We start from the raw sequence: 25461 nt of genomic DNA, 5'->3' as shown, positions 1-25461 counted from the left end.
TTCCCAGGCTATAGCAGAGAGCTGGATTGGAAGAGGAGCAGCTGGGACTAGAATCGGTGCCCATATGGGATGCCGGCGCTTCAGGCCAGGGCTTTAACCCACTGCGCCACAGTGCCGGCCCCAAAGTATCTTTGGATAATTTATTTTTTACCCAAAACATATATATTTTTATGAGATTTACTTTTGTTTCATGCAACCTAACATGCCACCAATTCTAAGACATGATTTTATGTACCACTAAAAAGGAAAACATCCTGCCAAATTGTAATGCAGTTTTGTTTTGAACTTAAATTTGTCATCTTCATTCAAAGAGTGTTGTTAGGCTTAGTTTGTTAATTTATTTGGTTGTATGTTGTATGTGCATTATTATGACAAAATAAGCAAAATCAGTTGGTTAAGGTATTCCTAAAATGCCTTCATATTGAGTGCCCAACTTTCCTCAGCAATGTAGACTTCAGTACCTGCATTTCCCCCAGAATACCATCATCTCTGCCATTGACAGCATTGGCACGTTTAGACATGTTCCACTGCCTTTGCATTTTACACATTGAACAGATGAACTGTACACGAATTATATTCCAATGAAACTTTTTTAAGAATGTACCATTATTATATCTAGGGTTTTATTCAAGCCACATTTTTTTTTTATTTAAAAGGCAAAGAGACAGAGGGGGTTAGAGGGAGAGATACCTCCCATCTACTGGTTCACTCCCAAAATGCCTGCAGTACCTGGGCTGGGCCAGGCTGTAGCCAGGAGCTCCATCAGGGTCTCACACGTGGGTGACAGGGGCCCAGTGGGCCAACATCTGCTGTCAGAGGCCTGTCGGCAGGAAGCTGGATTGGAAGCAGAGCAGGCAGGACTCAGCCCAGCGCTCTAATGTGGAATGCAGGCATCCCAAGCAGCGGCGTATCCCTCTGCACCACAGTGCCTCTTCCCCCAAGCCAAGAGCTGACGCTGCAGCATTCCAGATCATACCAGAAGGTGCCAACAGACTTCCAGACAACCATGACTATTCAGGTGGTTCTTAAATGGCAGCTAATCAAAATACTGAGTGTTTGCACTTGTCCAGCCTTGCAACCTGGAGTAACCACTGAGTTCACCCCGACTTGGTTATGACAGCTACTTCACAGCCACCACCTGGCCAACAGAGACTGCAACATACATCAGCATCCTGACTTAAAAGATAGCAAAAGAAATGAAGGAACACTGTACCCCAAAGTAAGTGAAATACAGTCTTTGTTTTAAGATCAAATAACCATGTTTTAACTTTATAATTTCATTTTTTTACCCACTTATCAAAAGCACATTATTCAAAGGCTTATCTAGTTGGGCCCCAGGGTTTATTCCTATGGGGGTGGGGGAGAGGAGAACCATTTGTCTTCCTGCTCCCCGTAGACAACTTCGCTGATTCAGTTTTTACCCTCATATCTTCAGTAGCATGATTATATGCTTATATTAAGCTTTACCTACTGGCCTACTAAAAGGAACATGATTCCTTAGACCCTTTGCACACTGCTGGTGAGCCCCACCACCACTATCACGTACCCATGAGCCTGTGCTGCGTAGATAACTACGTTATCGTGGTCAGACATTACTCACTGCTAACGGTATTAGGAGTCTGCAGCATTTCTCCACAGTTGACTGGTGCCTTACACATTGGTTATGTTTCCTTTCCTGAATACTTTTTTTTGTTTTTCTTTTGATCATCATCTCCCTCTCCTCCCTCTCTCCCCCAGCACCTCTCTGTTTTTTACTTTAAAGATTTACTTACAGGGCCGGCGCTGTGGCACAGTGAGTTAAAGCCCTGGCTTGCTGCGTCAGCATTCCACATGGGTGCTGGTTCAAGCCCCAGCTGCTCCACTTCTGATCCAGCTCTCTGCTGTGGCATGGGAAGGCAGTGGAAGATGGCCCAAGTGCTTGGGCCCCTGCACCCATGTGGGAGACCCAGAGGAAGCTCCTGGCTTCAGATCTGCTCAGCTCTTACCATTGCAGTCATTTGGGGAGAGAACCAGTGGATGGAAGAACTCTCTCTCTCTGGCTCTGCCTCTTTCTGTGACACTGTCTTTCAAATAAATAAAAAAAAATTTAGCTATTAATACTAACTGATAGAATTAAAAAAGGAGAGAACAATGCTACATGGGAAGTGGGATACACAGCAGGCTCATAGAATGGCAGATGCCCTAAACAGCACTCTGGCCTCAGAATCAGCCCTCAAGGCATTCATTTCTGGCTAAAAAGCCGATGAGAGTATTTCAGGCATGGAAAGCCAGGATACTGTGGCAAAAAAAAAAAAAAAATGACCTAAATAAAAGATCTCTGAGTGAGATCCCAGTGGAAAGAATGGGCCATCAAAGAAGAAGGTACCTTTCTCTGAAGGAAGGAGAGAACTTCCACTTTGACTATGGCCTTGTCTAAATATGATCGGAATTGGTGAACTTAAAAGGCTTCCATAGCCTTGGCAGCTCATGACAAGAGCCTCAGATGATTACTGACCCCATAGAGTGTCAGTTGTTAAATCAACAACAGGAGTCACTGCACACTTACTCCCCATGTAGGATCTCTGTCCTTAATGTGTTGTACTATATGAATTAACAGCAAAACTAGTACTCAAATAGTACTTTATACTTTGTGTTTCTTTGTGAGTGTCAGCTGTTGAAATCTTTACTTAGTATATACTAAATTGATCTTCTGTGTATAAAGATAATTGAAAATGAATCTTGATGTGAATGGAATGGAAGAGAGAGTGGGAGATGGGATGGTTGTGGGTAGGTGGGAGGTTATGGGGGGAAAAGCCGCTATAATTCAAAAGTTGTCCTTTGGAAATTTAAATTTATTAAATAAAAGTTTTTAAAAAATTGAGCTATTTATTTATTTGAAAGGCGGAGTTGGAGAGACAGAGAGAGAGAAATCTTCCATCTGCTCGTTCTCTCCCCAGATGGCTGCAACCCCCAGAGCTGGGCTAGTCCGAAGCCAGGAGCTCCATCTGGGTCTCCCACCTGGGTGCAGGGGCCCAGCACTTGGGCCATCTTCTGCTGCTTTTCCAGGCTCGTTACCATGAAGCTGGATTAGAATTGGAGCAGTTGGGACTCAAACCAGCACCAAATGGGATTCCGGTGCCACAGGTGGCAGCTTTACTGGCTATGTCATGACACCTGCTCCAGTCTTTGTTTTCTATATACTGAACTGCTGAACTCATCTAGGCCCACAATTTTTACTTCTGTTAAATCTCTCTCTATGCATTTAAAGAAACTCGGAATTTCTATCTTCTTGTAGAAATCTCTCTCATAGCCATGTGCCCTGTTGTAGTTTAGATTGTGGCTTTACATCTGGTACACAGATTGTCTTCTCCCACTCGGGGTCCTTCTTTTCTCGTCTGATGCGTCCTGTTTCCAGGATCCCATGTTTCTTGGTTTATTCCTCCCTTTGGATGGAAAGTAGCTTCCGCTGGCTTCCTAAGAACTTTGTGTGAGGCAAACATTTTTCAGTATATGGCTTTATTTTATATTTACAGTTAATTGGCCATTTAGCTTAGTCTAGAATTCCATGTTGGAATTTTTTAAAGAAAGCTTTTATTTAATGAATACAAATTTCATAGGTACATCTTTAGGAATATAGTGGTTCTTCCCCCCATCCCACCTCCCATCCTACCTCCTACTCCCTCTCCCATCCCATTCTTCATTAAAATTCCTTTTTAATTTTATATACAGAAGATCAGCTCTATACTGAGTAAAGATTTCCACAGCTTGCACCTACACAGACACACAAGTACTGTTTGAAAACAAGTTTTACAGTTAATTGTCATAGTGCAGCTCATTAAGGACAGAGGTCCTACATGGGGAGCAAGTGCACAGTGACTCCTGTTGATTTAACAACTGACAGTCTTATTTATCACGTCAGTGATCACCTGAGGCTCTTTTTTAAAGATTTTATTCATTTATTTGAGAGGTAGAGTTATAGACAGTGAAAGGAAGAGACAGAGAAAGGTCTTCCGTCCATTGATTCACTCCCCAGATGACCACAACGGCCGGAGCTGCACCGATCCGAAGCCAGGAGCCAGGTGCTTCTTTCTGATCTCCCATATGGGTTCAGGGGCCCAGGAACTTGGGCCATCTTCTACTGCTTTCCCAGACCACAGTAGAGAGCTGGATTGGAAGAGGAGCATCTGGCACTAGAACCAGCACCCATATGGGATGCTGGCACAACAGGCGGAGGATTAACCTACTGTGCCATGGTGTTGGCCCCTACCCAAGGCTTTTCACATGAGCTGCCAAGGCTATGGCCCTTCTGAGTCCACAAACTCCGTTAGTATTTAGACAGGGCCATAAGCAAAGCAGTTCTCTCCTCTCTTCAGAGAAAAGTACATCCTTCTTTGATGGCCCATTCTTTCCACTGGGATCTCACTCACAAAGATCTTTCATTTAGGTAATTTTTTTTTGCCACAGTGTTTTGGCTTTCCATGCCTGAAATACTCTCATGGGCTTTTTAGCCAGAAATGAATGCCTAAGGGCTGATTCTGAGGCCAGAGTGCTGTTTAGGGCATTTGTCATTCTATGAGTCTGCTGTGTGGACTGCTTCCCATGTTGGAACATTCTCTCCTTTTTAATTCTATCTATTGTTATTACCAGACACTTGCTCTTATGTGATCCCTTTTACACTTATGCCTATCTACATGATCAACTACACACTTAATATGATCACTTTAACATGTAAGATAGCATTAGTACCACCCAGCTTAATGGGATTTGGAGTCCCATGGCAAATTTTTAGCTTTATCCTTAGGGGTAAGTCCTTGGGAATATGTGCTGAACTGTACAGCTTTTCCATCTCTTAGTCTCACTCTTATATTTTACTGGTATCTATTTTCAATTGGATTTATACACCTATTAATAATTCTATGTTAAGTAATGAGTTCAACCAATGGTTTTAAGTAAAAAGAGAAAATAATAAAAAAGATAATAAACTGTTCCTTGACAGTCAAGTTCAAGTCATTGCTTCTCGAAGTGTCAATTTCACTTCTGCAGGTTTCCTTTTAGGTGCTCCATTAGTTGTCACAGGTCAGGGAGAACATATCGTATTTGCCCCTTTGGGACTGGCTTATTTCATCAAGTATGATGTTTTCTAGAATCGGAATCCATTTTGTTGCAAATGACAGGATTTCTTTTTTTTTTAAACCACTGTGTAGTACTCCATAGAGTACATATCCCATAATTTCTTTATCCAGTCTTCCTTTGATAGGCATTCAGGTTGATTCCTTGTCTTAGCTATTGTGAATTGAGCTTCAGTAAACAAAAGGAGGTGCAGATAACTCTTTTATTTGCTGATTTCATTTCCCTTGGGTAAATACCGAGGAGTGGGATAGCTGGGTTGTATGGTAGGACTATATTCAGATTTCTGAGGTATTTCCAAATTGTCTTCCATAGTGGCTTTACCAGTTTGCATTCCCACCAAAAATGGTTTAGTGTGCCTTTGTCCCCACATCCTTGCCAGCATTTACTGTTTGTTGAGTTCTGTATGAAAGTCATTCTAACTGGGGTGAAGTAAAACCTCCTTGTGGTTTTGATATGCAATTTCCCTGATGTCTAGTGATCCTAAACACTTTTTCATGTGTCTGTTGGCCATTTGGATTTCCTCTTTTGAAAAATGTCTTAAGTCCTTGGCCCATCCCTTAAGTGGGTTGTTTGTTTTGTTGTGGAGTTTGATATCTTTGTAGATTCTGGTTATTAATCCTTTATCAGTTGCATTGTTTACAAATAATTTATACCATTCTGTCAGTTGCCTCTTTACTTTCCTGTTTCTTTTGCTGTACAGAAACTTCTCAATTTGAAATAATCCCATTTGTTAATTTTTGGTTTGCTTGCCTTGCCTCTGGGGTCTTTTCTAAGAAGTCTTTACCTATGCCTATGTGTTGCAGAGTTTCTCTGATGTTCTCTAATAATTTGATGGTGTTGGGTCATAGATTTAGATCTTTAATCCATGTTGAGTGGATTTTTGTGTAAGGTGTAAAGTAGGGGTCATGCTTCATACTTCTGCATGTGGAATCCAGTTTTCCCAGCACCATTTGTTGAAGAGACTGTCCTTGCTCGAGGGATTGATTTTAGCTCCTTGATCAAACATAAGTTGGTTGTAGATGTTTGGATTGATTTCTGGTGTTTCTGCTACATTGGTCTATCCATCTGTTTTTGCACCAGAACCAGGCTGTTTTGATTATAATTGTAATATGTCTTTAAATCTGGTATTGTGATGCCTCTGACTTTGTTTTTCTTGTATAAAATTGCTTTGCTATTCGAGATCTCCTGTGCCTCCATATGAATTTCAGCTTCATTTTTTCTAGATCTGAGAAGAATGTCTTTGGCATTTTGAGTGGTATTACATTGAATCTGTAAATTGCTTTTGGAAGAATGGATATTTTGATGATACTGATTCTTCTAATCCATGAACATGGAAGATTTTTCCATTTTTTGTATTTTCTATTTCTTTAATGTTTTGTAATTCTCATTATTGATCTTTTACTTCCTGGGTTAAATTTATTCCAAGTTGATTTTTTTTTTTTGTAGCTATTGTGAATGGGATTGATCTTAGAAGTTCTTTCTCAGATGTGGCATTGTCTGTGTATACAAATACTGATGATTTTTGTGTATTGACTTTATATGCTGCTCCTTTACCAAACTCTTCTGAGTTCCAATAGTCTCTTAGTGGAGTATTTTTGGATCCCCTATATATAGAACCAGAACCATGTTCTATATATAGGGATAGTTTGACTTCCTCCTTCCCAATTTGTATCCCTTTAATTTCTTTTTCTTGTCTAATGGTTCTGCCTAAAACTTCCAGCAATATATTGAATAGCAATGATGAGAATGGGCATCTGTGTCTGGTACCAGATCTCAGTGGAATGCTAACTTTTCCCTATTCAATATGATGCTGGCCATGAGTTTGTCAAAAATTGCCTTGATTGTGTTGAGGAATGTTCCTTCTATACCCAATTTGCTTAGAGTTTTCATCACGAAAGGGTGTTGTATTTTATCAAATGCTTTCTCTGCATCTATTGATAGTCATGTGGTTTTTGTTCAATAGATGGTAATGTGATGTATCACACTGATTGATTTGCAAATGTTGAACCATCCCTGCATACCAGGGATAAATCCCACTTGGTCTGGGTGGATGATCATTCTGATGTGTTGTTGGATTCGATTGGCTAGAATTTTGTTGAGGATTTTTGCGTCTGTGTTCCTCAGGGAAATTGGTCTGTAATTCTTTTTCTCTGCTGCATCTTTTTCAGGTTTAGGAGTTAAGGTGATGCTGGCTTCAGAGAAAGAATTTGGGAGGATTCCCTCTTTTTCAATTGTTTTGAATAGTTTGAGAAAAATTGGAGTTAGTTGGTTTTTGTTTTTTTTTGTTTGTTTGTTTGTTTGTTTTTGTTTTTTTTTTTTTTTTGACAGAGTGGACAGTGAGAGAGAGAGACAGAGAGAAAGGTCTTCCTTTTCCGTTGGTTCACCCTCCAATGGCCGCTGCGGCTGGCGCACCACGCTGATGTGAAGCCAGGAGCCAGGTGCTTCTCCTGGTCTCCCATGGGGTGCAGGGCCCAAGCACTTGGGCCATCCTCCACTGCAGTCCCTGGCCACAGCAGAGAGCTGGCCTGGAAGAGGGGCAACCGGGACAGAATCTGGCGCCCCAACCGGGACTAGAATCCGGTGTGCCAGCGCCGCAAGGTGGAGGATTAGCCTAGTGAGCCACGGTGCCGGCCTGGAGTTAGTTCTTTTTTAAATGTCTGGTAGAATTCAGCAGTGAATCCATCCAGTTCTGGGCTTTCGTTGTTGGGAGGGCCTTTATTGCTAATTGAATTTCCTTCTTGGTTATGGGTCTGTTTAGGTTTTCTATGTCTTCATGGCTCAATTTAGATCAGTTATACATGTCCAGGAATCTATCCATTTCTTCTAGGTTTCCCAGTTTGTTGACATATAGAGCTCTTTATAGTAATTTCTGATGAATCGTTTTATTTCTGTGGTGTCTGTTGTTACATTTCCTTTTTCATCTCTAATTTTATTGATTTTGGTCTTCTCTCTTCTTTTTTTGGTTAGTTAGGCCCATGGTGTGTCAATTTTGTTTATTTTTTCAAAAAGCCAGCTCTTTATTTTGCTGATTTTTTGTATTTTTATTCAATTTTGTTGATTTCTTCTCCAATTTTTATTATTTCTTTTCTACTAGTTCTGGGTTTGGTTTGCTGTTGTTTTTCTAGATCCTTGAGATGCATTGGCAGCTCATTTGTTTAGTGCCATTCCAGTTTCTTCATGCAGGCACCTATTGCTATAAACTTTCCTAACACTGCTTTTGCTCTATCTCGTAAGTTTTGATATGTTGTGGTGTTCTCTTATTTGTTTCCAGACTTCTCTTTTGGTTTCTTCTGTGACTGCCCACTGTTCTTCAAGAGCATGTTGTTCAGTCTCATTCCTGAGTTGCTGATTTCCAGCTTCATTCCATTGTGGTCTGATAAGATGCATGGTATGATTTCAAATTTTTTTTTAATTTGTTGAGATGCAGGCTTTATGGCCTAGTATGTGGTCAATATTAGAGAAGGTTCCATGCACTGCTGAGAAGACTATGTATTCAGCAACTGTAGGGTGAAAAGTTCTGTAGATATCTGTTAGGTCCATTTGGTCTATAGTGTCGATTAAATCTGCTGTTTCTTGTTGATTTTCTGTCTGGTTGATCTGTCCATTGCTGAAAGTGGGGTATTGAAGTCCCCCATTACTATTGTATTGGAGTCTAAGTCTCCCTTTAAATCCCTTAAACATTTCTTTTAAATAGCCAGATGCCCTGTAATTAGTTGCATATACATTTATAATAGTTATCTTCCTGTTGAATTTATCCCTTAGTCATTATATAGTGCCCTTCTTTTTCCCTTTTAACAGTTTTTGTGTTAAAGTCTATTTTGTCTGGCATTACGATAACTACACCAGCTCTTTTTTGTTTTCTGTTGGCATGGAATATATTTTTCTATCCTTTCACTTTCAGTCAGTGTGCATCTTTGTTGGTGACATTTGTTTCTTGTAGGCACCAAATAGATGGGTTTGTTTTTTAATCCATTTACCCAGTCTGTGTCTTTTAACTGGGGAGTTGAGGCCATTTACATTCAAGGTGACTAGTGATAAGTAATGACTTTGCCCTGCCATTTTTCCAAAAATATTCCTGTATTTTACTTTGAATTTCCTTTGAACTTTTACTTATTATTCCTTTACCTTCTTTCATAGTGATGATCATGTTTCTGTATTTCTGTTTGCAACACATCCTTAAGCATCTTTTGTAGGGCTGGATGAGTGGTGACAAATTCTTTCAATTTCTGTTTGTTATGAAAAGTCTATTTCACCTTCATCCATAAATGAGCGCTTTGCAGGGTATCATATTCTGGGGTGACAGTTTATTTCTCTCTTTTTAAAAAAGATTTATTCATTTATTTGAAAGTCAGAGTTACACAGAGAGAGGAGAGGCAGAGAGAGAGAGAGGTCTTCATTCACTCCCCAATTGGTCGCAATGGCTGGAGCTGCACTGATCCGAAGCCAGAAGCCAGGAGCTTTTCCGGGTCTCCCATACAGGTGCAGGACCTGGGCCATCTTCTACTACTCTCCCAGGCCATAGCAGAGAGCTGGATCTGAGGAGGAGCAGCTGGGACTAGAACCAGCGCCAGTGCCTCAGGCCAGGGCATTAACCCACTGAGCCACAGTGCTGGCCCCCAAGTTTATTTCTCTTAAGACTTGGACTATATCTGTCCATTCTCTCTTAGCCTGTAAGAAGTCTGCTATGAGTCTAAGTGGAGGTCCTCTGAAAGTAATCTGATGTTTCTCTTGTATGCATTTTAGAATCTTTATGTTTTACTGTGATGAGTTTGACTACAGTGTGTCATGCCAAGGATCTTCTCTGGTCCTGTCTATTAGGAGTTCTGTGTGCTTCCTGTACTTGGATGTACCTTTCTTTCTCCAAACTAGGGAATTTTTCTGTTATTATTTAACTAAGGAGGCCTTCTAATCTTTTCTCTCTTTCCATGCCTTCAGGAACTCCTAGAACCCAAATATTGAGGGGTTTTTTTTATATATATAATATCATGTAGATTCCCCACAGTGTTTTTTAGTTTTCTAATTTCCTTTTCTTGTCTTTGGTTTGACTGTATACTCTCCTGTGCTTTGTCTTCTAAGTCTCATATTATGTCTTCTGCTTCACCAATTCTGTTGTTAAGGCTCTCCACCACATTTTATATTTGTTCTATTGAATTCTTCATTTCATTTTGATTTTCTTTAAGATCTCAATTTCATGGGAGAAATTTTCTGTCATGTCCTACATGGATTTCAGTAGTTCATGCATTTGCTTCTGATTACTTCTATGTAATCTTACGATCAATCAGCTTTTAGTATATGTACTTTTACTTTGTCTCCCTGTTTTCAATAGGGTTCTTGTCTATCCTCAGTTATGTCCACAGTCCAAAGATTTCTTGTTTTACTGTCCCAGAGGAGAACTTGTCCATTCTTACCCCATGGCAGCAGAGGGAGTGGCGCTTTGTCTTTGAGGGCTGGATCTGAGGCCCTGTCTGTTACTTCATTTGCAAGGAATTCTATTTGTCACCCCATCTTGGCATCCCTTTCTGAGGACACTTGAGTCAACAGTTGCTGAGTCCTTTGAGGATCCTGAGGCAAAGATTAAGTTGTCACTGTGCTTCCTCCACTGCTGGCTTCCGTCTGTCCAGGGTACATGATTCCCGAGGATTAAATTAAAAAGGGACATTAATTCTGTGGGCTGAACTCCAGCCTGAACTGGGTCGTCTCCTTGGTGATACCTGTGCTCCTGCTCCTCACGCTGCACTTCGTGCAGTAAGGTGCTCAGTCATTACCATTCCTACATCTTTGGAGGTTTACGCCTCTAAAACTAAGTTATAAAAATTTCCAAACCAGGGCTGGTGCTGTGGTATCGCAGGTAAAGCTGCTGCCTGCGACTCCGGCATCCCATGTGGGTGCTAGGTCGAGTCCTGGCTGCTCTACTTCCAATCCAGCTCTCTGCTGATGCAGCTGAGGAAGCAGTGCAAGATAGACCAAGTGCTTGGGCCCCTGCACCTATGTGGGAGACCTGGAAGAAGCTCCTGGCTCCTGGCATCTGCCTGGCCCAGCCTTGGCCATTGCAGTCACATGGGGAGTGAACCAGCAAATGGAAGACCTCTCTCTCTCTTTCTGCTTCTGTCTTCTTCCCTCCCCACCCCTCTGTAACTCTGCCTTTCAATAAATAAATAAAACAAGTGCTTAAATAACATTTCCAAACCTACAAATAGAATAACCATTAACCGATGCCTGTTCCCACAAAGCAGACCCTGTGTGAGTTTGAGGCGGTTTCCTGGTCTATAAACGTGTGTGTACCTGGCCCCAGTTGTTCATCTTAACTCTCAATCTTTTGTGTCGATGATACAGTTTATGAAAGAAACAGCTGTTCGCCCTGTGGGGTTTACTACCATCTGGATTTTGGTGACCATACCCAGGGTGTCATCTGACATGTTCTTCAGTGGTTGAATCTATAGGTTGGACCAACTTCTAATATTCTTGGCAGTTTTACTTCCCGGGTGGTGATGTGTTTTTCTCCTCTCTCTTTGGGTGTCATAGTCGTGGATGATCCCGGCCCACCTCAATTAGTAGTGCATCAAGGACTTGCAAAGTGGAGCTTTTCAAACTTTACCATTTTTTATTATTAACTAGAGAACTTTCTATACAATAAAACCTCCGCTCATGACCTGATCACAAATGAGTCAGTTTGTAGCGCAAAGACAGGAAAAGTTACTTTTCTAATGTTTACCAGTTTAAAAAACTGTGACTTGGTTCTCTGCTGCCTTCCAGCGTCACAAATTACATTGGCTTATTCATTCTAGTTCAGGGACTCACTTGATTTCACTGTTATTTTAGTGGTAGTATGAGGGGGAGCAGGTTACTGTAACTTTTTTTTTTTTTTTTTGCTGTAAAGAATTAATTATTTGAGAGGCAGAGTTACAGACAGAGAGGTCTTCCATCCTCTGGTTCACTACCCAGATGGCCACAATGGCTGGAGCTGGCCAATCCGAAGCCAGGAACCAGGAGCTTCTTCCGGGGCTCTCACATGGGTGCAGGGGCCCAAACACTTGGGCCACCTTCCACTGCTTTCCCAGGTGCATTAACAGGGATCTGGATGGAAAGTGGAGCAGCCGAGACTTGAAACAGCATCACAGGTGGAGGCTTAACCTACTATTATATGGTGCCAGCCCGACAACATTTGTTTTAAAAAGCTGTTTTCCCTAGAAGGTGCATCATAATTTAGGTAGTCAGTTTCCTATTATTAGACATTTAAATTAATTCTAGGTTTTATTTATTTTCATTACTGTGAGATTAAACATCTTAAAAGTAAATTGGGGGGTCAGTACTGTGGCAAAGTGGGGTAAGCCTCCACCTGCAGTGCCGGCATCCCATATGGGCACTGGTTCAAGTCCCGGCTGCTCCTCTTCCGATCCAGCTCTCTGCTGTGGCCTGGGAAAGCAGTAGAAAATGGCTGAAGTCTTTGGGCCCTTGCACTTGCATGGGAGACCCGGAGAAGCTCCTGGCTCCTGGCTTCAGATCAGCTCAGCTCCAGCCGTTGCAGCCTTCTGGGGAGTGGACCAGTGGAAGGAAGACCTTTCTCTCTGTCTCTCCCTGTCTCTGTAACTCTACCCCTCAAATAAATAAATAAAATATTTTTTAAGAAAATAAATTGACTCATTTTTTAAAAGATTTTATTTATTTATTTGACAGGCAGAGTTACAGACTGTGAGAGAGAGACAGAGAGAAAGGTCTTCCTTCCGTTGGTTCACCCCACAAATGGCCGTTACGGCTGGAGCTACGCTGATCCAAAGCCAGGAGCCAGGTGCTTCTCCTGGTCTCCCATGTGGGTGCAGGGGCCCAAGCACTTGGGCCATCCTCCACTGCCCTCCGGGGCCACAGCAGAGAGCTGGACTGGAAGAGGAGCAACTGGGACAGAATCCGGCGCCCCGACCGGGACTAGAACCGGTACCCATATGGGATGCCAGCACCCCAGGCGGAGGATTCACCTAGTGCGCCATGGCGCCGGCCCGCAAAAGACTCATTTTCAATGTATAGTTTGAATTTTGAAACATGTGTGCACTTTGAACCACATCCCCCCTCCCCCAGCCCAATCCATAAGGTTCATTGTGCCGCTTTGCGCTAGCCTGGCCCGGTGTCCACTGATGATCTGTCTGGCCTCATGGATTTGTTGCGTCAGTATTGAATTCCTCATCATTGGAATCACACAGTCTCTACTCTTTTGTGTTGGGCTTGTTTCACTCAGCAGGCTTTTGAGCTTTATCTGTGGTAGCACGCATGAGTACTTCGTTCCATTGTATTGCTGAGAAGTGTTCTGTTTTATGGCTATACTACAGTTTGTTCATCTGTTCTCCTGTTGCCATTAGGCTTGTTTCTGGCATGAGGCCTGCTGAATAAACTCCCCACGTGTTTGTGTACAAACCCGCCTGTGTTTTCAGCCCTGTTGGATAAATATCTAGGAGGGGGGTTGTTGGGTGAAATGCTAATTGAATACTGAACCTCCTAAGAAACTGCCAAACGGTTTGCCAAAGTGGTTGTGCCATTTTATACTCCCCGAAGCAGTGGCCGAGCCATCCACCAGTTCTACTTGCCTGCCGGGACATATTACCAGTCTTGCTAATTTTAGCTGTGCTGGGGGTGTGTCTGTTTAAGTCTTTTGCCATTTTACTAATGGACTAATGATCTGATTATTGAATTGTAAGAACCCTTTTATATTCTGGCTCCAATTCATTTATGAGATATTTAAATATTTTCTTCTAGTCTATACCTTGCCTTTTGATTTTCTTAACTGTGCTTGCAAAGAGAACTCTGATTTTTAAAGAAGTCATACTCATGAATGTATAGGTGTGCATGCATCATATCTGAAAGCACCTGCCTTCTTGGGGCTGGCACTGTGGCTCAGTGGGTTAGGCAGCCACCTGCGATGCAGGCATCCCATATGAGTGCCAGTTTGAGTCCTGGCTGCTCCACTTCCAATCCAGTTCTTTGATAATGCACTTGGGAAAGCAGCAGTGGATGGCCCAAGTGCTTGAGCTCCTGTGCCCATGTGAGAAGCCCAGATGGAGTTCCACATTCCTGTCTTTGGCAGGAATGGAACATCACAATGTGACTTTGTTTGGAAATATTTTCTGGAAATTTTGGGTTTTTCAGATAAGTTTTTACTGGTTTAGGATGAACATAAATCCCATGACTGATGTTCTTAGAAGGCCAGGAAAACGTGGAAGCAGGATTAGTCCAATGCTGCCACAGGCCCAGGAGCATGAGGAGTCTACAGAAGCAGGGAGAGACCTGGGTAGCTTCTCCTCCGGAGCCTTCGGAGAGACCTCTGGTTTCAGGCTTCTGGCCTCAGAACCAGAGTGAATGAATGTGTTCCTTTAAGCTACCCAGTCTAAATTTGCCACCAGGGATAATTTGTTAAGGGCAGTCCTAGGAAGCTGATACACCCACCCAGAACTACAAAGACTTTCTCCTTTTTATCTCTAGAAATTTCCGTTTTTACATCTAGTCCCATGATCCATTTTGAGTTTATTTTTGTGTATGATGTGAGAAAAGGGTCAAGGTTGGGGTTTTCTCACTTTTGTAATTATCAATTTTCTTTCTTTTTTTTTTTTTTTAAGATTTATTTATTTATTTGAGAAGCAGAGTTACAGAGGCAGAGACAGAGAGCAGTCTTCCATTTACTGGTTCACTCTCCAAATGGCTGCAATGGCCAGAGATCGGCTGATTCAAACCCAGGAGGCAGAAGCCTCTTCCACGTCTCCCATATGAGTGCAGAGAGACTGCACACAGGCCATCAGCAGGGAGCTGGATCAGCAGTTGGAGCAGCCAGGACTTGAACCAGCACCCATATGGGATGCTGGCACCACAGGAGGAAGCTTATCCTACAGCACCATAGCACCGGCCCCTGTCAATTTTCTAACACCATTTTATTTATTTTATTTTATTTTATTTTATTTTATTTTATTTTATTTTATTTTATTTTTTTATTTTATTTTATTTTATTTTATATTTTATTTTATTTTATTTTATATTTTATTTTATTTTATATTTTATTTTATTTTATATTTTATTTTATTTTATATTTTATTTTATTTTATTTTATTTTATTTTATTTTATTTTATTTTATATTTTATTTTATTTTGACAGAGTGGACAGTGAGAGAGAGAGAGACAGAGAGAAAGGTCTTCCTTTTGCCGTTGGTTCACCCTCCAATGGCCGCCGTGGCCAGCGCACCGTGCTGATCTGAAGGCAGGAGCCAGGTACTTATCCTGGTCTCCCATGGGGTGCAGGGCCCAAGGACTTGGGCCATCCTCCACTGCCCTCTGGGGCCACAGCAGAGAGCTGGCCTGGAAGAGGGGCAACTGGAACAGAATCCAGCACCCCGACCGGGACTAGAACCTGGTGTGCCGGCGCCGCTAGGTGGAGGATTAGCCTAGTGAGCCGCGTCGCCAGCCTCTAACACCATTTTAAGCAAGGTCTCCTTTCTCCCATTGAATTCCTGTACACTTTTGTTGAAAATCAGCTTAACACAAATATGTGAGTCTTTCTCTGGACTCTCTTCTGATTTATGGCAGTAGCAGGTGTTTAGCCTGAGGTTGTAAGATGCCCTATCTTAGTACCTTGGTTTGATTCCTAGCTCCTGACTTCAACCTGCTGCTAATGCAGACCCTGGGAAGCAGCAGTGAGGGCTCAGATAACGGGGCTTCTGCACCACATGAGAAGCTTGGATTGAGTTTGTCTCCCCAGCTTCAGTCTGGTCAGTCCCCAGCCGTTGCAGGCATATGGGGAGTGGACCAACAAATGGGATGCGCTGTACCTGTTGAATGAATGAATGACTTATAGGACAAATAATCCTTAAGCAAAAACTAGAGTCTATTTCTGTAACTTCTTGGCAAGTTTTAAAATCAGGTTCTATAAATCCTCCACCTTTGTTCTTTGTAAAAATTATTTAGGCTGTCTTAAGTCCTTTTCATTTCCACATCAGATATAGAATCAGTTTGCAGATTTCTACCAAAAACCTTGCTCAGACTTCTGGTTCAGGCAGTTCACTAGTGTTTCTGCAGTGTTTTAAATTTTCAAGATACCATGTTTGCACATGCTGTGCCAAATTTATCCCTAAGTATTCCATATTTTTATGCTACTATAAATAATTTTAGAATTTCATATTCCAGTTGTTTATTGATAGTATATAGGAAGTTTTTACAATTTTTCTAAAAATTTTATTTTGAAAGAGATCAATCTTCCATCTACTGGTTCACTCCCCCAAATGGCCACAATGGCCAGAGCTGGTCCAGTCTGAAGCTGAGCCTCAAACTCCATCTTGGTCTCCTAAGTGGGTGGCAGGGGCCCAAGCACTTGAGCCATCTTCTGCTACTTTCTCAGGCCATCAGCAGGGAGCTGGATCAGAAGCGGAGCAGCCAGGGCTTGAACTGTGCTCCTATATGGGATGCTGGCTTCTCAAATCGTGGTTTAATCAGCTGGACCACACCACCAGTCCCAGCTATAAAAATTAATCTGTGACTTTATTAAACTCACTTTTTAGTTTTATAGCTCCTATCATAGATTTCTTATCTGAGTAATGGTCATATCAGCCGTAAATAAAGACCATTGTACATCTTTCTTTCTAGTCTATATGCTTTTTAAAAAACTTGTTTATTTGGTTATTTGGAAGGCAAAGTGACAACAATGTTCCCTCTGCTGGTTCACTTCCCAAATGGCTGCCACAGCTGTGGCTGGGCCAGGCCAAAGCCAGGAGCGGAGTCCTCCATCCCCATCTCACACCTGAGTCCCCAGGATTCAAGCACTTGCTTCTCAGGCACAGTGGCAGGGAGCCGGATGGGAAGCTGAGTAGCAGGGACTCCAACCAGCATTCTGATAGGAGATGTGCATGTCCCAAGAGGCAGCTTAATTCGCTGCACAACACCTGCTCCAACTTGCACTTTCTTGTTATTGCCTTATTGTACTGGCTAGGACGTCTGATAAAATGTTGAGTAGCGGGGATTGGCGCTGTGGTGCAGTAGGTTAAAGCCCTGGCCTGAAGCATCAGCATCTCATATGGGCGCCAGTTCTAGTCCTGGCTGCTCCTCTTCCAATCCAGCTCTCTGCTATGGCCTGGGATAGCAGAAGATGGCCCAAGTCCTTGGGACCCTGCCTGCATGGGGGACCTGGAAGAGGCTCCTGGCTCCTGATTTTGGATTGGCTCAGCTCTGGCTGTTGTGGCAATTTGGGGAGTGAACCAGCCGATGGAAGACCTCTCTGCCTCTCTCTCTCAGTATCTACCTCCCTCTGTAACTCTTTCAAATAATAATAATAAACTGTTGAGTAGGCGTGGAGAGTAGACACCCCTACACTTCTATGGGTCTTGTGGAAAATGATCACTCTTATCACTTAGCATGAGTGCAAGTGTAGGGGTTTTTTTTGCAGACACTATCTGGTTTAGGAAAGTTCCCTTTGCTTGCTTGTTTGTGAGTTTTTGTCTGATTGGGTTAAAGTTTTCTGATAGTTTGTTAAGGATTTTTATTTGCAAAATTATGGCGTACTAAGAACAGGATCTTTGAAATCCAACCTGAGGTTGAACTTCAACTCTAACACGAGTCATGTGCCCAAAGGGAATATACTTATTAATCCGAAGCTTTTTCCACACAGTTAAAAATTACACTTTCTATGATTGTTCTATGGATTTTTTAAAAGATTTATTTATTTTATTTGAAAGGCAGAGTTAAAGAGGCAGAGGCAGAGGCAGAGAGAGAGAGAGAGAGAGAGGTCCTCCAATGGCTGGTTCACTCTCCAGATGGCCACAACAGCCAGAGCTACACCAGTCCAAACCCAGGAGCCAGGAGCTTTTTCCAGGTCTCCCACCCGGGTGCAGGGGCCCAAGCATTTGGGCCATCTTCCACTGCTTTCCCACGCCATAGCAGAGAGCTGGATTGGAAGAGGAGCAGCTGAGTGAATTAAGCCAGTCCCAAAGGGACAAATATCATATGTTCTCCATGATCGGTGACAACTAACTGAGCACCAAAAAGGAAACCTGTTGAAGTGAAATGGACACTATGAGAAACAGTGACTTGATCAGCTCTTGTCCTGACTGTTGATGTACAATGTAATACTTTATCCCTTTTAGTATTTTTTTGTTCTACTTAATACTATTGGTTGAACTCTGTAATTAACACACAATTATTTTTAGGTGTTTAAATTTAACTGAAAAGTGATCTCTGTTAAATATAAGAGTGGGAATAATAGGGAGGAGATGTACAGTTTGGGACATGCTCAATTGGACTTGTCCCAAACAGTAGAGTTAGAAACGTGCCGGGGGATTCCAATTCAATCCTATCAAGGTGGCATGTACCAATGCCATCTCACTAGTCAAGTGATCAATTTAGGTTCACAATTGATCACACTGATAGGTCTAAGAGTCAAAGGGATCACATAAACAAGACTAGTGTCTGCTAATACTAACTGGTAGAATAAAAAAGGAGAGAACGATCCAACACGGGAAGCGGGATACACAGCAGACTCATAGAATGGCAGATTCCTAAATAGCACTCTGGCCTCAGAATCAGCCCTTAAGGTATTCGGATCTGGCTGAAGAGCCCATGAGAGTATTTTAGGCATGGAAAGCCAAGACACTGTGGCAAAAAAAAAAAAAAAAAAAAAAAAAAAAAATTTAAAAAAAGGACCTAAATGAAAGATCTCTGTGAGTGAGATCCCAGGTCATTAAAGAAAGAGGTACCTTTCTCTAAAGGGAGGAGAGAACTTCCACTTTGACTATGACCTTGTCTGAATAAGATCGAAGTTGGCGAACTCAAAAGGCTTCCATAGCCTTGGCAACTCATGACAAGAGCCTAGGGAGATTAATGACACCATAAACAAGAATGTCAAATTGTTAAGTCAACAACGGAGTCACTGTGCACTTACTCCTCATGTAGGATCTCTGTCCTTAATGTGTTGTCCAATGTGAATTAATGCAATAACTAGTACTCAAACAGTATTTTACACTCTATGTTCTGTGTGGGTGCAAACTTTTGAAATCTTTACTTAATATATACTAAATTGATCTTCTGTATATAAAGAAAATTGAAAATGAATCTTGATGTGAATGGAGTGGGAGAGGGAGCGGGAGATGGGAGGGTTGCGGGTGGGAGGGAAGTTATGGGGGGGGGAGCCATTGTAATCCATAAACTGTACTTTGGAAATTTATATTTAATAAATAAAAGTTTAAAAAAAAAAGAGGAGCAGCTGGGACTCGAATCGGCGCCCATATGGGATGCTGGCATTGCAGACAGCGGCCCTATCAGCTACGCCATAGCACTGGTCCTTTCTAAGAATTTTTTTTAAAGGCCTATAAAATCCACTATTACATTCTTAACTTCTATGAGGTCAAATTAACAGATATAATGTGGTAACCTTTTTTCTGTGTGTGGCTGCTTTCACTGAGTATAATGACCTCCAGTTTCATCCGTATGGTTGCTAACAAGATTATCCTTTTATGGCCGGATGGTATTCCATTGTGGATTTGTACGCATTTTATCTTTTCAGCAGTTGATGGACACTTGGGGGTGTTTCTGTTGCTTGGCTGTTGGGAACAGTCCTGCAGTAAACACAGCAGTGCAGTGACTGACAGGCTGACTTCCTTCCCTGGGATACACTGCTTGATCACATGGTAGCTCTGTTTTAGTTTTTGAGGAATCTGTTTTCCACAATGGCTGTAGTAATTTACATTCCCACCAACAGAGTGCAGGGTTACCCTGGCCAGCATCTGTTATCTTTGTCTGTTTGACAATAGCCAATCTAAATGGAGTGAGATGATATCACGGTTTTGAACTACAATTCTCTGATGATTAGTGAAGCTGAGCATTTTCCCACGCACCTGCTGGCCATTAGTATGTCTTTGAAAAACGTAGGAAGCTGGAATCCGAAGCAGAGCCAAGGCTCAAAACTCACTATTGCTATGGGCTGTGGACATCTACGGCAGTATCTTGTCTTTTTAATTTTATTTTCATTCCTTTGAAAGGTAGAGAGTCAGAAGGAGAGAGATCTTCCATCCTCTGGTTTACTCCCCATGTGCTCACAAGAGCCAGAGCTGGGTCAGGCTGAAGCCAGGAGCCTAGAACTTAATGTGGGTCTCCCACATGGGTGGCACGGGCCCAGTTACTTCAGCCGCCATCTGCTGCATCCCAAGATGAACAGCAGGAAACTGGACTGGAGGCAGAGGAGCCAGAACTTGAACTGGCACTGATACAGGATACGGGTGCTCCGAGCAGCAACACAGCCACTGTGCCGCACGCCTGCCCCCAAGTGGTGTGACTTTACTGCTGCACCAAACACCTGCCCGATGCCCGTTTTTCAGTGGATTATTTGTGGAGCGTTTTGCTGTTGAGTTCCTTATATATTCTGGTTAATACCCATTTGACAGATGTATAGTTTCCAAGTATTTTCTCCTGTACTATAGATTCTCTCTACACATGTTGTTTCTTTTACTGTGCAACAGCCTTTTAATTGGATGAAATCCTATTTGTATAGTTTTGCTTTTGTATCCTTTGCTTTTAGGGTCTGATCCAAAAAAATTCTTAGCATTCCAATGTCCTGAACGACATTTTCTTTTACTAAGGTTCAGATTTTATATTTATATCTCGGATCCATTTTGAGTTGATTTGTATATATGGTCAGGCCGTGTGCTAGTTTCCTTCATCTGCATTCTCAGGAACATTTATTGAAAAGACTGTCCTGGGGCCAGCACTGTGGCACACTAGGTTAAAGCCCCGGCATGCTATGTCGGCACTGATTCGAGTCCTGGCTGCTCCTCTTCCAATCCAGCTCTCTGCTGTGGCTTGGGAAAGCAGTGGAAGATGGCCCAAGTCCTTGTGCCCCTGCACCTCCGTGGCAGACCCAGAAGTTGTTCCTAACTTCAGATCAGCCCAGCTCCAGCCATTGCGTCCCTTGGGGAATGAACCAGCAGTGGAAGACTCCTCTCTCTGTAACTCTTTCCAGTGTGTGTTCTTAGCACCTTGGTCAAAGATCAGTGGCTATAAATACATGGGGTTACTTCTAGGGTCTCTCTTCTGTCCCATAGGTCACATGTCTTATGCAAACACCATGCTGTTTAATTGCTTTGTGATATATCTTATGTGCTGATTTACAGATTAGTTTATTTGAAAGGCAGAGGGAGGGAAAGAAGTATCTTCCATCCACTGGCTTACTCCTCCAAATAGTCACAAAGTCAGGTCTGGGCCAGTCTGAAGCCAGGTGCCAGGAACTCCATTGGATCTCTGACTTGGGTGGCAGGGGCCCAAGTATTTGGGCCATCTTCTTTTGTCTTCCCATATGCATTAGTAGAAATCCTGATGGGGAGTTGAGAAGCTGGGGTTTGAACTGGCCTCCAGTATGGGGTGCCGGCATAATAAGCAGCAGCTTAACTCACACTGCCACAGCGTTGGCCCCATGCTTTCTGAAATATTTAAAGTCAGGGAGTTTAGGCCGGCGCCACGGCTCAATAGGCTAATCCTCCGCCTGCAGCACCAGCATACCGGGTTCTAGTCCCGGTCAGGTGCCAGATTCTGTCCCGGTTGCCCCTATTCCAGGCCAGCTCTCTGTTGTGGTCAGGGAGTGCAGTGGAGGATGACCCAAGTCCTTGGGCCCTGCACCCGCATGGGAGACCAGGAGAAGCACCTGGCTCCTGGTTTCAGATCAGCACGATGCGCTGGCTGCGGCGGCCATTGGAGGGTGAACCAATGGCAAAAAGGAAGACCTTTCTCTCTCTCTCTCTCACTGTCCACTCTGCCTGTCAAAAAAGTAAATAAATAAAAATTAAAAAAAATAAAGTCAGGGAGCTAATGGCTCCTGTTTTCTTCTTTTCGCTCAAGATTATTTTGGGTATTTGGGGATTTTTATGGGGCCATAGAAATTTGAGTAATGTTTTTTCTAGTTTTTTTTCCCATGAAGTATGTTTTTGGTATTTTGATAAGGGTTGCATTGAATCTGTTAATTGCTTTGGATGGTATGCACACTGTAAGAGTACGGTGTCTTTCCGTTGCTTTGTGTCATCTTCAATTTCTGCCATCAGTGTTCTCTGGTTTCATTGCAGATTGCTCACCTCTTTGGTTGGACTGATTTCTGCACTGTGTGCATGTGTGTGTATGGCGATTGAAAATGGGATTTTCTTGATTTAATTTTTGATAATTCACTTAGTGTGTAACACCACTACTGTTGACTTTGTATCCTGCAACTGTGCTCAATTCTCCATTCTAAAAGTGTTTTGGTGGAGTCTTGCATTTCATATGCATAAAATCTTATCACCTGAATAATGATAATTTGACTTTCTCCTTGCCAATTGGGATGCCTTTTCTTTTTCTTGCCTAAATGTTCTGAACAGAATTTCCAGTACTGTGTTGAATAGAAGTGGTGTCAGTGGGCCACATTGTCTTGTTCCAGATTTTAAAAAGGCTTCAGTTTTTCTGCCATTTACTATGTTAGCTGTTGACTTGTTATATGGCCTTTATTATGTGGAGGTATGTTATTTTGTTTTGTTTTTTAAGAGTTACTTATCTTTTTGAACGGCAGAGTTAGAAAGAGGGAGGGAAGTAGAATCTGCTGGTTTGCTCCCTAAATGGTCACTTAAAAAAATTTTTTTTTATTTATTTGAAAGGCAAAGTTCGAAACAGGGAGGGATGGGGAGGAAGGGAGGGAGGGAGAGAAGCTTGCATCCACTGGTTCACTCCCCAAATGGCTGCAATGGTTGGAGCTGGGCCCATCCAAAGCCAGGAGCCAGGAGCTTCTTCTGGGTCTCCCATTAGGTACGGGGACACAAGTACTTGGGCCATCTTCTGCTGCTTTCCTAGGTGCATTAGCAGGGAGCTAGATCAAAGGTGGAGCAGTCAGGACTCAAACCAGTGCCCAAGTGGGATGTCAGCATCATAGGTGGCGGCTTTAACCTGCTACACCACAACACCAGCCCCATCCTTTTACTTCTTTTGAATCAAAGTATATTTGATCAGATAAGAATTACGGTATTTCTAATTTCATTTGCATGTATATCTTAATTTATCTTTGCACTTTTGGTTTGTGTATATCCTTTAGAGGTGTAATGTTTCTTAAAAAACAGATTTATTTGAAAGGCAGGATAATAGAGGAGAGGAAGGTAGGGAGGGAGAGATACTCCATCCATTGGTTCACTCCCCACAACAGCCCGAGTTGGGCCAGGCAGAAGCCAGGAACTCCATCCTGTACTCCCATACGGATGGCAGGGGTCCAAGCACTTACAGGCCATCCTCCTCTGCCTTCCCAAGCACATTAATGGGGCTGGGTCAGTGGAGCAGCTGGGACTTAGACCAGCGCTCTGATATGGGATGCTGGGGTCACTGCACCGTAACACTGCCCAGAAGTGAATTTCTTGTAGGCAGTGTTTTTCATCCATTCACTCTGTTTCTTTTGATTACATAATTCAGTCCATTTACACTGATAATTACTGATGGGTAATATTTTATTACTGCCATTTTGATACTTGTTCTCTAGATTTATTATAGTTCCTTTTCTTCTTCCCATATACCGTTCCTTTGTGCTTAAGTGATTCTAGTCATGTTTTGTGGGTCCTTGTCTATTAAAAATGTTTGCTTTATAGTTGCCATGTGGCTTATGGAAAACATCATTTGGTTATACAAGCTGTTTTGAAATGGAAACAACTTGACATTGATTATAAAAACAGGACAAGAAACAAAAGATATTAGCAAAAGATAATAAATTTACACTCCATCCCTCCCCACATTTTGAATTTTTGATCCCCATTTTACATCTTTCTGTATTGCATGTCTCTTAACATGTTAATGCAATTGTTAGGGATTTTACTTTGTCCCCCCGCCCCCCATATTAAAGGTACACCATGTTTACTGTTAGAGGACTGTGAGTTTGTACAGTTACTCTACCAGTGATCTGCCCGCTGAGATCTTCTTACTACTCAGTGTCTTTCATTTTGAGTAACTCCCTTTGGCATTTCATGTAAAACAAGTCTGGTGGCTTCTCATCTTTTGAGACCGTCTTTACCTCTTCATTATATATACAGGGTATCATTGGTGGGTACATTACACTTGGCTAGTAGATTGGCTTTCTTCCTCCTCCTCCTCCTCCCGTCTTCTCCCTTCAGTACTACAAAGTCTCATCTCACTTCCTCCTGGCTTTCAAGGTTTCTGCTTCAGTGTCTGCACCACACAAACTGGGACATTTGTAAGTGTTCTTTTTTTCTCCTGCAGCTTTCAGAATCTTCTTATCGTTAAGCTGGGAGAGCTTGGTTAGATGTTTTGGGGACAGACTTGGTTGACTATGCTGGTAACCTTTAACTTTACTAGACCTGAATAGTTGTGTCTCTCTGTAGGTTCAGACAATTTTCTATTTTCTTTGAATATGCTTTCCACCCCTTTAGAATATTTATATCCCTCTTGAATCCTAGCAACTCGGATATTTACTTTTTTCCCATAATGTCCCCAAATTTTCATGTTTTTTTTTTTTCATTTGATTCTTCTCTACGCATTTTTTTTTTTTAATTTATTTGAAAGGCAGAAAGACAAGAGACAGAGAGATCTTCCATCTGCTAATTTACTCCACAAAAGCCCACAACAGCCAGAGCTTGGCCAGGCTGACCTGGAAGAATCTTGGCCATCTCTCCTGCATCTCAGCCCCATTAGCAGGAAGCCGGATCAGAAGTGGAAGCGCTCAGTCCCAGGCACTGTGATATGGGGTGCTGGTGTCCCGAGAGGCAGCTCAACCCACCATGTCTCAGTGCCTACTCAACTTCTCTGTTTTTAGTCTTTGAGCTCACAGATTCTTTCCTGTTTCCATCTGTTCTGCTATTGGTACCTCTTGGAATTTTAACTTCATTTGGTGGACTGTTCAGTTCAAAGATTTCTGAGTTTTAAAAATTATCATCTGTCAGTGATTCTCTGAGCCTAGATCTGCCTGAAATCAGTTTATGTGCTGCTCAGAGTGGGGAGTTTGTCCCTACAAGCCTCCCTTCAGGGGTGGGATGGGTGGGAGAGCCAGATCACACCTGGATCTCATTTCCTCATAGCACTGCATTGCATTAGGACTAAATGGCTGGAATGTAAATCCAGAGGCTGCCTGCTGGCATTGGCCTGGGGACAGGGACCATTAGGATCTGCCCAGTGTGGGGTGTTTATCGGCTCTGCACTGGGCACCAAGACACAGTCCTATGGCTCCTTACCATCTGCCAAGGTTAGTGGAGAAGTGGTAAAGGCAACTCCTTGGCCACCCAGACTGACACTAAGCTGGGTCGCACTCAGGCCCTGTGCAGTCAGCAGTGCACACAAGGCCCACGTGAGGCTGGTGGGGATGCCTGCCAAAAAGGAGCCTGTCCCATCAGGGCA

General features: G+C 42.6%; 1 protein-coding gene across 6 annotated transcripts in view; it reads left to right on the top strand.

Moving 5' to 3' along the window:
• Nucleotides 1–25461, top strand: part of GPR160 (G protein-coupled receptor 160) — a 60046-nt gene that overhangs the window by 28616 nt on the left and 5969 nt on the right. The window contains exon 2 of one of the 6 annotated variants that reach the window (XM_008266468.4): nt 1121–1219. The exons of 4 other annotated variants lie outside the window; for them this stretch is intronic. The gene's annotated coding sequence lies outside the window, so the exon portion shown is untranslated. Of the gene's footprint in view, nt 1–1070; nt 1220–25461 lie in introns of all 6 variants that reach the window. One more of the 6 variants, XM_008266469.4, reaches the window with a different exon arrangement.

The sequence above is a fragment of the Oryctolagus cuniculus genome, chromosome 4 (genome assembly GCF_964237555.1).
Source record: "Oryctolagus cuniculus chromosome 4, mOryCun1.1, whole genome shotgun sequence".
NCBI classification, from domain to species: Eukaryota; Metazoa; Chordata; class Mammalia; order Lagomorpha; family Leporidae; genus Oryctolagus; species Oryctolagus cuniculus.
Note: the sequence above shows the minus strand (reverse complement) of the source record. Positions and strands in the feature narration are given on the sequence as shown.